The 14359-nt window shown below is 54.6% G+C and overlaps 1 protein-coding gene across 2 annotated transcripts in view; it reads left to right on the top strand.

Moving 5' to 3' along the window:
* PRR5 (proline rich 5) overlaps positions 1-14359 on the top strand; it is a 131584-nt gene that overhangs the window by 2896 nt on the left and 114329 nt on the right. The window contains exon 1 of one of the 2 annotated variants that reach the window (XM_082350869.1): positions 4084-4164. The exons of the other annotated variant lie outside the window; for it this stretch is intronic. The gene's annotated coding sequence lies outside the window, so the exon portion shown is untranslated. Of the gene's footprint in view, positions 1-4083; positions 4165-14359 lie in introns of those variants that run through there. 2 annotated transcript variants of the gene reach the window in all.

Consider the following 14359-nt stretch of genomic DNA (forward strand, 5'->3'; position numbering starts at 1 on the left):
GCTGAGCTTCAGTGCTCTCATTTGTATAGAGTGGATTGGAAAACGCACTTAGGTGATTAAGACCTGGGTTCTGGAGCCAGGCTATTTGGGTTCGAATCTCAGCCCCACCTCTCACCAGCTGTGTGATGTTGGCAAGTCACCAAACGTCTCTGTGCACCTCGGTGTCTTCATCTATGACGTGCTGATTATCGTAGCACCTACCACGTAGGGTACTTGTGAGGACAACGTGGCCTCATGGAAGGTTTCCAGAAGGACAGTGCCCTGTGTTGGTGTGGTAGAGTGGTCCTGCAGTGACGTGTGGTCTTGCAGTGACAGTGGCTTGCAGTCAGGCTGGCCTGGCACCGGCCCTGGAGTTCCTATCAGTATTAGTGTTAATGTTGTTGTTGGAAACCCACTTGTGGGGTCACGTGATGACTGTGGGTGAAGCCATGTACAGGGCCCCTTGGTGCACAAGGAAGCCTTCAGGTGATGCTGGCGCCCATCTGTACCCTCTAGGGAGAGCAGAGAGGACAGAGGTGACATTTGCTACTGCATTACCACGTACTACACCCAGGCGCAAGTGGGGAGGGGCCAGGGCCAGCTCCTTTCTGAAAAGATTTTCAGGAAAATCTATGTAGTTCATTGCAGCGGGGAGTATTGCTCTCCTCGGTTCTGACTCCAAAGCCTGGGTTTACCTCTGGAAGGAAGCAGGGGACAGCCATTCCCTGAGCACCTACTGTGTGCCAAGCCCTGTGTGAAGTCTTCCCCAGGCACCGTCCCACTTACTCTTCCCAGCAGCCCAGAAGGTGATCGTGGCCATGCCCAGTTAACAGATGGGAAAACTGAGGCTTGGAGAGGCCAAGGGCTGCCCAGAGACACAGGGCAGCAAGGAGCAGGGCTGGGGCTCAAACCCCAGGGTCTCTGGCATGAGGTGTGCGCGCCCGCTTTCCACAATGCTACATGCCTTAAGGTGAGGGAATGTCACCAAGATGCCTCACTGTCAGGAGCTGCCACCGTGGGCTCCTCTGACCCCAGCAGAAGTCCTGCTCATTTTCTGGAAGGTTCTTAAAGTTTTGCTTTCTGTGCCATCAGCTGGGCTGGCTAAAGGCCTTCTTTGTGTTGCCAAAGCAGTTTCTCCAGCAAAAATAATCCGCTTGGAGTCACTTACACCCCTTTGAGTCTGAGGGAGGTTACTCTCTGTGCTTCAGTTTTCAAATCTGTGAAATAGGAATTTTTATTTCTGTCCCCCTTAGCTCCCACAAGTGGGTAGGTAAAGCTGTGAAATAATAATAGTCCTGGAGAGGCACATGGAAGGCATCTTACATATTTGCTCTCTGTTAACCCTCTGAGGCCTTATGAGGTCATTGTATGATCCCATTGTACAGATGAGGAGGGCAAGGCACAGAGAGGTCAGTATCTTGTCCAGTGTCACACAGCTGGTAAGACTTTGGGTCTAATTAAGATGGACTGAAAGACAGCCATTGAGGCCACGTCTTGGTGGAGAGACATGACGCTCCTTGCTTGGTTATTCCCATGACAGGGAGCTCACTACCTCGTGAGCCCCTGTGATTGTTAGTCTAGGACTTGAGTAGGTGGCGGTGGTGATCCGTGGTACAGTTGACTTAACGTGGGAGAACATCCTGAGCCTGGCTTTGGCTGTGCTGGGTTTGAGCTGCTGACAGGCCCCACCATGGAGAGATGGGGAGGGTGGCCCCAAGTTCTTCGTTACTTACATTGGTGTCCATCTCATTCCTCCCACTGACTAAATCTGAGGCTGAGAGAGGAGAAGACTCTCAGCAAGGGAGGGCAGACACTAGGTGCTCAATAAATCCTTGTGGTGGACCAATCCTACTTCCTTTTTTTTAAAAATTTATTTATTTTATTTATTTTTATTTTTGGCTGCGTTGTATCTTCCTTGCTGCACGCTGGCTTTCTCTAGTTGCAGCGAGCAGGGGCGACTCTTCGTTGTGGTGCGCGGGCTTCTCCTTGCGGTGGCTTCTCTTGTTGCGGAGCAGGGGCTCTAGGTGCACAGGCTTCAGTAGTTGTGGCTCACAGGCTCTAACTGTGGCGCACGGCCTTAGTTGCTCCGCAGCAAGTGGGATCTTCCCGGACCAGGGATCAAACCGTGTCCCCTGAATTGGCAGGCGGATTCTTTTTTTTATTTTATTTTATTTATTTATTTATTTATTTATTTATTTATTTATTTATTTATGGCTGTGTTGGGTCTTCGTTTTTGTGCGAGAGCTTTCTCTAGTTGCGGCAAGCAGGGGCCACTCTTCATCACGGTGCGTGGGCCTCTCACTATCGCGGCCTCTCTTGCTGCGGAGCACAGAATCCAGACGCGCAGGCTCAGCAATTGTGGCTCACGGGCCTAGTCGCTCCGCAGCATGTGGGATCTTCCCAGACCAGGGCTCGAACCCGTGTCCCCTGCATTGGCAGGCAGACTCTCAACCACTGCGCCACTAGGGAAGCCCCGGCTGGCGGATTCTTAACCACTGCGCCACCAGGGAAGTCCCCCAATCCTATCTCTAAGGAAAATTTTAAATTATAAAACCAACATAGCCATGTGGTACAAAGTCTGCAAAATAGGCTCCGATTTCACCGTAACCTCAGCCTCTGAACATTATCATTTTGTGTATCATTTCCAGTCTTTTTTGAATCAATACATCTTGATGTAGAACTATTTTCACAGGATGTCATCACACCACACGCAGTTCCGTATCCTGTTCCTTTTCACTTACTGTAATACTACTAGCATTTCCCCTGTTCCCTCAATAGTCCAGTAGCTCCTAAAGAGCAGTGACGATTTTTTACTGGCTGCACCGTATCCTGTGTATCTTCATCATTTGACTTGGACCATCTCCGTCTCAGTGGAGCCCCCACATGGACAATGATGTGAAAAGCAGGTGTTGACCCCGAGGGCACACCCCAGAGGTCCAGCAGGACAGCTGGTCAGCCCCGCCAAGCTGTGTGACCTCAGGCAGGGTCCTGCCCCTCTCTGAGTCTCAGGTTCCTGCCGTGCTATGAAAGGAGGGTTGGAACCTCACATCACAGGGCTGCTGGGAGGAGTAGACAAGGGGATGTGATGTCAATTATCTGGCAGTAGTGGGGGCTTGAAATGTGGTAGCTGTTATTACTGTTGCTGTTATTATTATTATTACTATTAGTATTATTATTTAGGTCCTATCTCCACAGTTAAATTGTGGAGCCCTGCAAGCAGGAGCCAGGCTCTATACATTCCTGTGTCCCACCCCTAGACATGCTCTATAATATTTATCGATTTGGTTCCAAATGTTCAGGTCCCTCCAAAAAGAATGAGTCCATGTGAGCAAGGAGCTGGGAGATACTTTGTTTATACAGTCTCATCTGGTCCCCCATGAGTGGGGACCACCAGCCCCATTTTAGAAACAGGCTCAGAGAGTGTGATGGGCCTGCCCAAGGTCACACAGTGGGAAGAAAAAAGCCAGGAATACTTCCTGGAGGAGGTGGCAGTGCTCTGGGCCAACAGGAAGGGGTGTCTGACCAGGCCAAGGTGCAGAGTGCTGGTGTTCTGGGGGCAGTGCAAAGGAGCCTGGGAGCTGTCCAGGGCAGAGTGGAGCCCAGCACCCAGCACAGTGCAAGGCAGATTGGGGCTGAGGCTCAGGGGCATTTGCTGGGCTGAGCTGACCTGAAGTGACAGCAGGGCAGGAATGAGCTAGCTGTCTGGGCTCCTGACCCCACCGGCACCCCACCCAGCCACTTCCTTCTGTCGGGGCAGGAAGGGGTGCTCTGTGGAATCAGAGGCTGCAGGCACCTTCCTGGGGCCTGCCTGCTCTGTGAGCAGTGATAAAATATTCATCAGAGATGCCGGCAGCCGGGCTTCCCTGCACAGCGTACAGCTGGGGGCAGCTCCCACCCCAGACCTGCAGCCTCGACGAGTCCCGCTGAGTCACGCGCGAGCCCGGTGAGCCACCTGCCCGCGCCCTCCTCAGCCCCGCTGCCCTTTGGCCACGTGGATGCCTCATAATATGTAAGCCATTCGGCTGCACGCAGGGCCAGGGCATCCAGCTTGGTTAGTGCTGAGCGTTTCAGAGCTCATTCGGCGGCCAAGGTCATAGGCAGAGGAGGCCAGAGGGACGGGATCTCCCCCGCACCCACCCCTGCGGGGTCCCAGCTCCTTAGTCCTCACTGCACCCACCCAGCAAGGTAGGTCCTCAGCACCTCCGTTTAGCGACGGAGACACCGAGGCTCGGAGCAGGGGCGCGACGGGTCCAGTCTCATGCTGTCAGTGGCCGAGCAGCTGTCTGACCCCTCCGCCGAGGTGCTGGACTCTGCTCTAGTCCGGGGTCAGGGGCTGGGGGTTCTGCCCGCCCCGAAGTGACACAGCTGTGACTTCAGGTTTGTGCTTTTGATTTTCAGAGTGACAGCAACAACAAAAACCAGTAGCAGATGGCTCCTTCCTGCTGCCGGAGGTGTGGGCGGAAGGACAGGGCTTTCGGATTCTTTTGTTCACTCATTCATAAAATACATTCTGGGCGCACTGGCCAGGGGCCAGCGTTCCAGGCCCTGGGGACCAATGGGGGACACTTGGGCCGTGGTTGGGGGCGCCCTCGGAGCCAGAGAGGGCTGGCTTCTGTGTCCGGGCCCACTTAACTGCTTGCTTATGTGCTCTGTGACCTCTGGTGGGTTGGTCTCCGATTTGTGAATGGGGGGTAGAATCTGCTTTCTCAAGTGAGGATCACACCTGTGTCCTTGTTCTCCGTCACATCTTCACGTTGGCCTGACGGACATCGATTGGCCTTTGGGACAGGTCTGGTTTCCAGAGAGATCCCGGCAGGCCTTGAGGTTGGTTCTCCCAGGAAATAACCCGGAACCACTGCCCCAGGGGCCTTGCAGGTCTGATGGTTGAAGGTGGAAGTTTTTGCCAAGCTTGGTTCTGAAGGGAACTGGCCTCTGGAGCCGCACTCGCTGCCCGCAGCTGTGAGAGGGAGGCCTGTGGGTGGCCCAGGTCATCTCCCCGCTCACTGCCTGAAGGTCATCTCATATTCCTGTTTGCTGTCCGCCTTTCCCTCCTCTGGACCCTCTTCCTGCCGTTCCTCTGTCTGGAACTCTTTTCTTCCCTTCTTCACTGGAGGCTTTTGTTGGTTCTTCAAGCCCCTGCTGGAAGATACCCTCCTCTTCCAGGAAGCCCTCCTGGCTGCCCTGCGTCCACCCCAGGCAGGGTGGGTAGGCGCCCCTCCCGTGCCCCCTTACCCTGGAATCTTTGATCCGGCACTGGATCTGCTCCCCAGTCTCCTCCCCTCCAGCCTGGGGCTCCGAGGGCGGAACTCTGCTGGATTCATCTCTGGATCCCAGGGCTCAGCTCGGGGTTGGCACAGAGTGGAACCCCAAGAATGTCTGAGGAACGAGAGAGTGAATGTCGGACATCAGGGCGGGCCTGGGGTTTTAGGAACGTGTGGTAAGGGGCAGCCGCAAACCTGTAAGGTATGCTTCACGTGTGAACTCCCTGTGTTTCTATGAGGGACCCCCGTTTTCCTGGCCTTCACAGACGATAGACGTTCAGCTAGACAGCGGGAAATAAGGACTTCTGGGGCTGAGACTATTGTGGGGCAGGGGGTGCTGAGCCCTGGGGGTCGGGAGGGCTGGGCCCCTCCTTTTGGAGCTGCATGACCCCAAGCGACTCAGCCCCTCTGTCAGGCCTCACGTCCATTCTGCAAACTCAGCATTTATTCATGGAAGAGAAGCGGGCAGGCGGCAGGCTTGTGTTCATGGGGCGCTCACGGGGGTGTCCGACAAACACTCAACAACCGGCACAGAAAAAAGGCTGGAGGGAAATGCACCAAGATGGTAGCAAGAACTTTCTCTGGTGGTTTATTTCCTCTTCCAACTTTTTTGTGTTTTTCCAATTTTCTCAAGTTCATTCAGTGACTTTGCGTGGGTGTTGAGAGCCTTGTGCTGAACCCTATGAGGCAACTGAGCCATAACGACAGAGCCCGTGCTGCTGGAACACTCAGTCTGATAGAGAGGTAGTCCTTCTCCGTCGGACTGACCCGACATGGTCTGATGGAGGAGGCTGCTGGGACTCTGACCCATGGTGTGATGGAGCTGTCATGGTGGGAAGCCCAGAGGAGGCCCCTGGCCCAGCCTGCGGGCTTGTGAAGTTGGGACCTTGCTGGGGAGGGGGGGAGGGCGGGGGGCGCGCATGAGGGTGGGTTGCTAGGGAGGCCGGTGTGCTGGGGCTGGGGAGTGGTCTTTGGCTGGAGACCTGGATGACGGTGAGGTGAGGATGGTGAGAGACCCTGCAAGGAGAGGGTGTGGACCAGATCCTGAGGGATGGGGGGAGGGGTGCTCCTGTTAGAATCACAATGGCTGCGTCCCCTGAGGGTCCACCCACCAGCCTTTGGTGGGGGGGAGGCACTGTGCCCTAAGGAGCCCAGGCGACCCTTACCCCTATAGGGACCCTATGGGACTGGCACTGCTGTGTCCCCACTTTACAGAATGGGGAAACTGATGCCAAGTACAGTGAGTGACCAAGCTGCGCTTCAGATCCAGGTGTGTTTGTCCCCAGAGCCCAACTGGGACCAGCTGGCCTCTCCTGCAGCCCTTGCTTGTCGCTAAGCCTTGGGGCCTCTGTTTTGTCATCCGTAGAGTGGGGATTAGAACCTGACATCTTAGACCAAATGAGCACCCTTCTTATAACTAATGGTCAGGTCCACCCCTTGAATATTCGCTGAGTTCACGATTTCTGTCATCTACGGTTAGAGCATCGCCCAGGGTGGCAGGTTAGGGGGACGAGACACAAGCACAGGAGGCACCTTGGGGACAGGGCTCTGAGGAGAACCCACAGAAATGGGAAATGAGTTTGATTTCACAAGACCAACTGGAAAGAACTTCAAGCAGCCTAAAGGAGGTCAACGTGGACAGCCCCAGGTGTGGACCCGAGGGAGTGTGGGCAGCGGGCCGCGGGGGTGGCAGAAACAAAGCAGGCCTGTTGGAGAGGGAGCCGGTTCAGAATGCTCTGGGCCGGGCCAGCTGGGGACTCAGAGGCAGGTGGGGAACACAGCTGCCCACAGAGCCACAGAGGGGGCGGCCCCCGTGCAGGTAAGGTGTCCTCTGCTTTACCTGAAGGTGCAGAGAAGAACCAGCCAATGAAGGGAAAAGGCCTCCGTGCTGATGGTCAAGGTCACCGGCCATCACCTTGGTCTGTGGGCTGCAGGCCTTGGTGCCGGGCAAGGGGTAGGGGGGATGTCGCTGAGCTCAGATGGGTTTCCTCCCTGCATGTATGCTAATACAGTGGGCTCTGGCGGGTGCTGTAGGCAGTAGGTGGGTGAGAGGGGAGGAGGGGGGAGGGAGAGGCCCGCCCAGGCCCCAGCCAGGGCCCGCCATTCTCTTTCCTTTGCTTCACCAGGAGAGGGTGAGGGTCTCCTGCTCCTGTGGCTTTCAGCTGGGCGGGCAAGGTGGGCAGAGAAGGCGGTGTGGGGTGGACCCCCAGGGGCCTGGACGTGTGCCCAGTGTGGGCCTCTGTCCCCCGCTGGAAAAATGAGGACAGCCCCCTCCCTCCCCCACATTCTAGCTTGCTCCCAGAGCAGTTATGAGGCCAGACAGACACAGAGGCTGCCACAGGGTAGAAGATTTGGCCAAGGTCAGGTTCAAATCCAGCGCTTAGCTCAGGGCCTGGTACATATTAGATTCGCATGAAATACTTACTGGAGAAAAAGTGCACATGGGCTTTGGCAAATTGTGTGGCCCTCTCAGTCCCTGTGTCCTCAGGGAAGGGGGCTGCCGAGGCCCACCCCACCCAGGAATGTTATGCAGACAGGCCTGGTGTGGGGGGAGTACTAAGCTGCTAGCCAGGTTAGGACCACAGGAGCCAGCTAAGGAAAGAGACAGGAGCATGTCCTTAATAGTGAGGGATCTCACTCTCTGAGCCTCCTGGGGAAAGTGCCACTGCAACAGGTGGCCTGGGCAGTACTGTCCTCCAAATGCACGGGTATGTGTGGTTGGGTGGGGCTTGTGGAGAAGGCTTAGGTGGGTGACGTCACCCTGAGCAGGGTTTTGCAGGATGAATAGGAGTTGGCCAAGCAGACCAGGCTTAGGGAAAGGTTATCCCAGACAGTGGGACAAGGGCAAGCATGTGGACGTGAACTGGGCCTGGCCTCCAAGGACTGCACCTTCCACCAAGAAGTTGACTTCTGCTTTCATTTGTCTGGGAGGCTTCAGGAAAGCTCTTGGCTCCCCTTCCTCTCCCTTCAGACAACCCATGAGCTGACGACCTCCCTGTAAGGGGCTGGGAGCTTGTGACTGACTGCTTACCCTCTGTCTCATCCCTGCGGCAAAGCCCAGGAGACCCCGCTCCTGTCACCTGCCCCTGAGTCTGGGGAAATCCCGTGGGCCCAGCCAGTGCAGGAGGCACCAAGCAGCTTTACAGTGGAGATGGCAGCCTCAGCTCCCAGGCAGACTTCTCATCTCGGTCCCCACCCCGATCTGCCACCCACACCAGGAACCACAGAGAAAGAGCCCAGGCCTCCATGACTCAAAAACAGAAACTGCTAAAACCTGAGCCGCTTGAGGGTCAGGCCGGGGGCTGGGCAGGGCCGCCCTCCCACGCCCAGCACCCCAGAGGGGGGCTCCAGGGAGAATAGGTGCCAGGACGCTGTGTCCCTGTGCCAGCTCCTGGCCCTGGCCCTGTCAGGCCATTGATCTGCCCAGGCCCTGTCACTTGGGCGACTTATGGGCCCGTGGGGAGTCCCCTCCCTGAGCCCAAGCCCAGCTGCGCCCCAGGACCCCTGAAGGCACAGTTTCAATACACTCACACAAAAAAAGCAAAGTCACAAGAGTCATTACTTACAGATCCCAGAAATGGGGCCGGGGGAGCATAATGCGTGGGGGGAAGGGGGAAGGGCAGCCCCTGTCCCAGGTCACCGGCGAGAAGGACGTAGAGAGCAGGGCAGCAGCCTCCGTGACTTAGAAGGCGTCTGGGGCGGAGGCCGCTGGCTTTTCTCAGCCTCAACTCTAAGTGCCCCGGGGAAAGCAGAGCCCCTGAAAAAGCAAAGCTGGAACTCGGGGCGGAATCCTAAGCTCAGGCCCTTATCTAACTGTCCAATCTCTGGGCGTGAGCCGCGTGGTCACACTGTAAAATCCCTGGGCGGCGACTCGGACTCATCACGGGGTCTTCCTGAAGCCTTTCCCCCCAAACCCCCTCACGCACCCCGAGGCGGCATCGTGGCACCCACTGTCCTCCCAGCCTTTGGGGCCCCGTGCCTGGTGGCCTCACACCCTCCACAGCCCCTGGAGCTCTGGCTCCCGCCTCCCCGGGCTGCATCTCCCGCCTCTGCTCTGTGTGTGCTCTGCCCTCCCTCTGTGATGCCCTCCCCTTCGGCCTGGAGAGAGACCTGGCCCATCTGAGCACCAGCCACGGCCCATCCCCAGACGCCCCCCACGCAGATGCCCCGGGCAGGTCTGGGGCCTGCAGCTGCAGCGGGGTGAGGAGTGCTGAGGAGAGAAGGGGAGGCCAGAGGGCCACATCCTGCCTTTGCCCTGACCGTCCCTTCCAGAGCCCAGAGTCTCTCCCGGGGACCGCTGAGTGCAGGGCCTGTCCTCTATTGATGGCTCAGCCCGCGTCCTCATCGATGCCGCGGTCTGTCCAATTCCTGCCACCAGGTCTGCACCCCGCCCCGGCCCTGCTGGGCGAGGTCATCCTTCCCGGCTCGTTTGAAATGTCACTGCCTCTGGGGACACTTCGGAGCCCCCCTAGCCAGTTGGTGTCCTCGGGGTTCCCATAACCCTCCACCCATTGCCTCCTCTGTTCCCGGCCTCCTGTGACTCTCCAGGGAAGGGCAAACGTGGCCTCCTCTGGGGACAGGGTCCGGCCTGCAGTAGGTGCTCACGATCACTAATGACTTGATGGGGGGAGAGGGGGTCCCCCGGAGTGACAGCGTGTAGTGTGGGCCCTCCAGGTCAGAGCTGGGCGCGATCTCCGCACTTCCACTTACCTGCCGTGCAACAGGGTAGGTCTGTTCCCTTAGAACCTCAATTTCCTCCTGAGAAAAATGTGGGTGGAAATTCTGACCTGGCTGCCCCAGGAGGGAGGGAGTGGGGGGGCCCAGCACCCAGTAGGACCCCAGTATTTGCTCTTTTCGCCACACATTAGGACAATCCTGCTCTGTGTGTGACCCTGCATGTCGCACCCCTGCTCCCGGTCTCCGTCTTTCTGTCTGTAAAATGGACAGCTGGGCTACACGAATTCCGGGGGCCTTTGGACCTGGCCTCCTGTGGGAGAGAGTGGGGTGCAGAGGGCCTGGGAAGCAGCGTCAGAGCCTGATCACCCAGCACCCTTTCTTGGGAATCCCCTTCTCTTACTTCCCCCTGTGTTTACTGTATTGACCGGCCTTTCTTGTAGGAAAGGAGGGCCAGGTGGGTTTTGTTAAATGCTCTTTCTTAGCTGCTTGTGTCAGTTACCAAACTTAAACCACATTCACGGCCAGGAAAGTGTAGGAACTGCAGAGTCAGGTGTGTAAGGAGGAGAGAGTAACGGAGGGCTGGAGGGTCCGGGACTCCAGGGTCCTGGGTCCCTTCCCTCCAGACACCTCTAGGAGTCGAATCCTCCCATTCTCCTGCTCCCCCCACCCCCCCCCCCCGTCCACCCCTGCCCCCAGCCCCTCCCGAGGAAGCGGAGCCTGATTGCTGCTGCTACCCTTCTATGCAGGCTGCCAGGGGAAATGCCCTGTCTGAGGCTCCACTGCTCTGATCTCACCCTCCAGGTGCCACGGGAACATCACCGCCCCTCCTGCAGCTTCATTAGCCCTGTCTGCAGAAGCAGGAATGGCAATACCTATGTGAGAGGGTATTGGGACTGTATGATCGTATGGTACACCCTTCAGGCCTGTGCTTGGCTATTAGAAAATGCTTATAATGTAATAACTGTGGTTGTGTTATTGCTATAATCATTATCAAGATGTTCCTGGATTTTAAAAAACAAAACATGCTAGGAGATCCAGTACACGTGTGAGATACAGACTGATTTTTTTACTCTGAGCTTCCTGGCAACAAAAGCAAAGAGGGAAAGAAGATCACTCACTAGATTCATAATGCCCTTCAGATGAAAACACAGCTTTTCCTGGTAATGAAATCCAAGGGATGATCCTCCTAGGTGCCATCATAAAGGGCTCCCTGTGTGATGTGGTGAGCAGCATCCTGGCTTGATCCAAGGACCTAGTATCTGGAGGAGGACCCTCAGGCTTTCCTAACTGCAGGGAAGATGGAGAGGGGCATCCTCAGGTGGTCTGCAAGGGGGACCCAGTGAGGCCCATAACCTTGAGATGACTGAAGCTTCATGTGTTATCTTCAAAATCCATGAGGATTTCACCTCAGTCTGTAATTAAGGCATCTGTATTAACTATAAAAATAATGTTTTCCCTCCTCCACTCAAAATCTTTGGGTACCACAGACATTCCATACAGATGGGCCATGCTCATTCCTTGGCTTTGCCGGAAGGTGGGGTCCCAGCCCTTTTAGAGAAGCCCATGAAAGCCACACTCCTCTCCCCAACAGAAGGCACGCTCACATTCAGGAGTTATGCAGACAATTTCAGGGTTTCACAGATCCTGAAAAACTCCAGGACCTCCAGGGCCCTGGCTTGACAGGCTCTGATCTGGGGTGACGGGTAAGTGCATATCTTCTGGACCAAGCTCATGAGAATTTTTCCTCCCAGATGGGCTTCTGTTAGACACGGAGCAGCAGAAAGCTCCAATTTGTCTTGAGGCTGTCTATTCTGTACAGAGCCAGATGTTTTCACTGTGGCCCAAACAGGAGTAGACCTGGTGCCTAACACCCTCCTGGACACGCCAGGCACTTGAGTCAGTGAGGACTTTTACACTGACTGCAGAACACCAGGGAAGGACAGGGAAATCAACGCTGAGACTGCGTACGATGCTCCCTTGTCCTGGGTCCCATCCCCTTGTACACCTGGGTAGGTGCCCAGTAAGCTGGTACCTGGCTTTTATAACATCTTGTTCTATCCACGCTTTCTTTTGTCTTTGATTATGTTAAGCAAATTCATTTTACAGTCTCTTTCCAATAGTTTCGTGGCTGAAGTTTTAGGAATTTCATCCTGACATTTGTAGCGTTTGCTCTCCTTCCCGCATAGCGGCTGTTTCTCCGTGTGTCGCATAATTTGAGATCATGAGTTTATTTCCAGCCAGGCTTTATCTGTGGAAACCCCAGGAGGCCTGGCTTGTGCGCTTACCCCTCCAGAGCTTCTCTGTGGTTGCTGTGCCTGGCAGCCTAAGGCTGTCACAGCCTGGGGCCACGTTTATGTTAATCAGTTTAGGCTCTCTCCACCCTAACCCAGCAGCCTGTGAAGGTAGGCTCTTGGCTACAGATTATCAGGAGCCGTGCATGCTTTTTCCTACCTCGAGTTCAGGTGGTCAGAGACAGGTTTTCTTGTCATCTCTGTCAATGGGGAGATCTTTCTCCCGGCTACCCATTTATTAGGGGTGCAGCCCCTCGAGACCCCTGGCTTTCTGTGAAGAGGTCAGTTGCATCTCCCATCGTCCTGCTTGCTGGTGTCTTATCTCCCGACTGCTGGTTTTAACCTCTCTGTCTCAACATCCCTCTCCCTACCCTACAAGGCACCTTCATTTAACGTCTGGGTTTTTAGTTCACAGTATTTTCCTGTGACTTAAATGTTATGCTAATTAGAGTACAGCTAGTAGAGTGTAATAGTTAAGAATACAGACTCTGGAGCTGGACTGCCTAGGCTTGAATCCCAGCTCCACCAGCGTGAGATGTGCTCAGTTTCTTCATCTGTGAAATGGGAATAGCAGTAGTTGGGGTTGCTGCAAGCGCTAGAGGGCGTTGACGGAAAACAGTAAAACACCTGTTATTTTACCAGCAAAAATGGGTTTATTCGGGAACAGCAAAGAATTGCAATTCAGGATGCACAATCTGTGGTGAACCACAGGCGAGTCCAGGGTACCATTCTTTTATAAGAGAGAAGGGGAGTTGGGAGGGGCTGTTATAAACAAAGAGTCCATTGGAGGAAACTGGGAGTTTGAAGTGTAGTGGCTTGTCATTGGCTGAATTGTACCAGTCTCTCATTGGCTGGGCTGTTGCCAGGCGAGGAGAAATTCTTCCTTCCTCCTGCTGGCTAGTAAAGTAGTAACCTTCTTCCTGTCGGAGATGCAAAGGTATGTCTCTTCCTGTGGGGTCTGTGGTTGACCAGCAGTGATGGAGTGTGAGAGCTCCCCCTTCTGGCCTCCCAAATCCATTTTAAATGAGGTTTCTGTTTATTAATTTTCACAAGGGCTTAATACATTAAGACACTTGAGAACATCACTCCCTATTGAATTATTGCATATTGCAAGCATTATACTGGCCCTCAGTAAAATTAATATTAAATATGCTCTAAGTACACTGATAAGATTATCTTAATGATAATCCTAGTATTATTCTGGCCCCTGGTGATCATCCTCACTTTCTTACAAGCTCAGTTATGCATTTAGATGTGTGTAATTTTTTATCCAGCATTTCTAGGCAGTATGTAGGAAAGAGATTTCAGGTTGTGTAGTTCTCTAAATTGACCTTTCAGTGGTTAATGCAAAATAATGATCATACTCTCCAGGTATTACTACTTCTTACCAAGCACTTTCCGAGCCTGTAGATACCTGTCTCTAATTCTCCTACGAAGTTGCAGGCCATCTTTGGAGTCCGGTGGAATCCAGCTCATCCACATACCTGCCAGCTCTGTGACACATCTTGCGGTCTGTGCAAATCTTCCGTCCTTTATCGGACTGACACCCCCAGGGCCAGATGTGACTTTGGAATTCCTACTGTTTTTGAATGATAATGCAGTCTGTTGCTGCCCTGTAGAAGGGATCAGGGAGGCATCCTGGGGAAAGTTTTTGCACAAGATCTCCACTAAGTAGGGTAGACAGAGACTCTAAATAACCTCACTTCTGGTCAGGTCAGGTTTTGTGGCCGAATGAGCCCTGAAAAATCTGAGTTTTCAGAGCTCTTTGCATTTCTGAATCACAGATGGAGTCTTGCAGTCGGGGCGGGGGATTGGACTTGAGTCTCACTCCAACAAGGAGAAGTGGGGATTTATAGCCAAGGAGCAGGGCGGGGGTCAGTGGATGGGAAAGTAGGAAGAGGAAACATCTGGGGAAGGAGGATTCTTGCTGACCCACTCAGCCGAATCCTTGCTCAAGGCCAGCCAGGGTGGTGAGACAGCGGGGTGGTCTGACAGTGGGGGGTGGTGGATTTTCACTAAACTGACTTAGGATTCTTGCTCACAGTGGATCCTACAAGGACAGAGAGGGAAGCCCAAGGTCAGGCCTCGTCCAGCCGAGGGCTCCAAGGAGACTGATTACAGTTAGGTCAAGAAGAAAGTCTTTGTCCATGT

The sequence above is a fragment of the Balaenoptera borealis genome (genome assembly GCF_965194805.1).
Source record: "Balaenoptera borealis genome assembly, chromosome: 13".
NCBI lineage: Eukaryota > Metazoa > Chordata > Mammalia > Artiodactyla > Balaenopteridae > Balaenoptera > Balaenoptera borealis.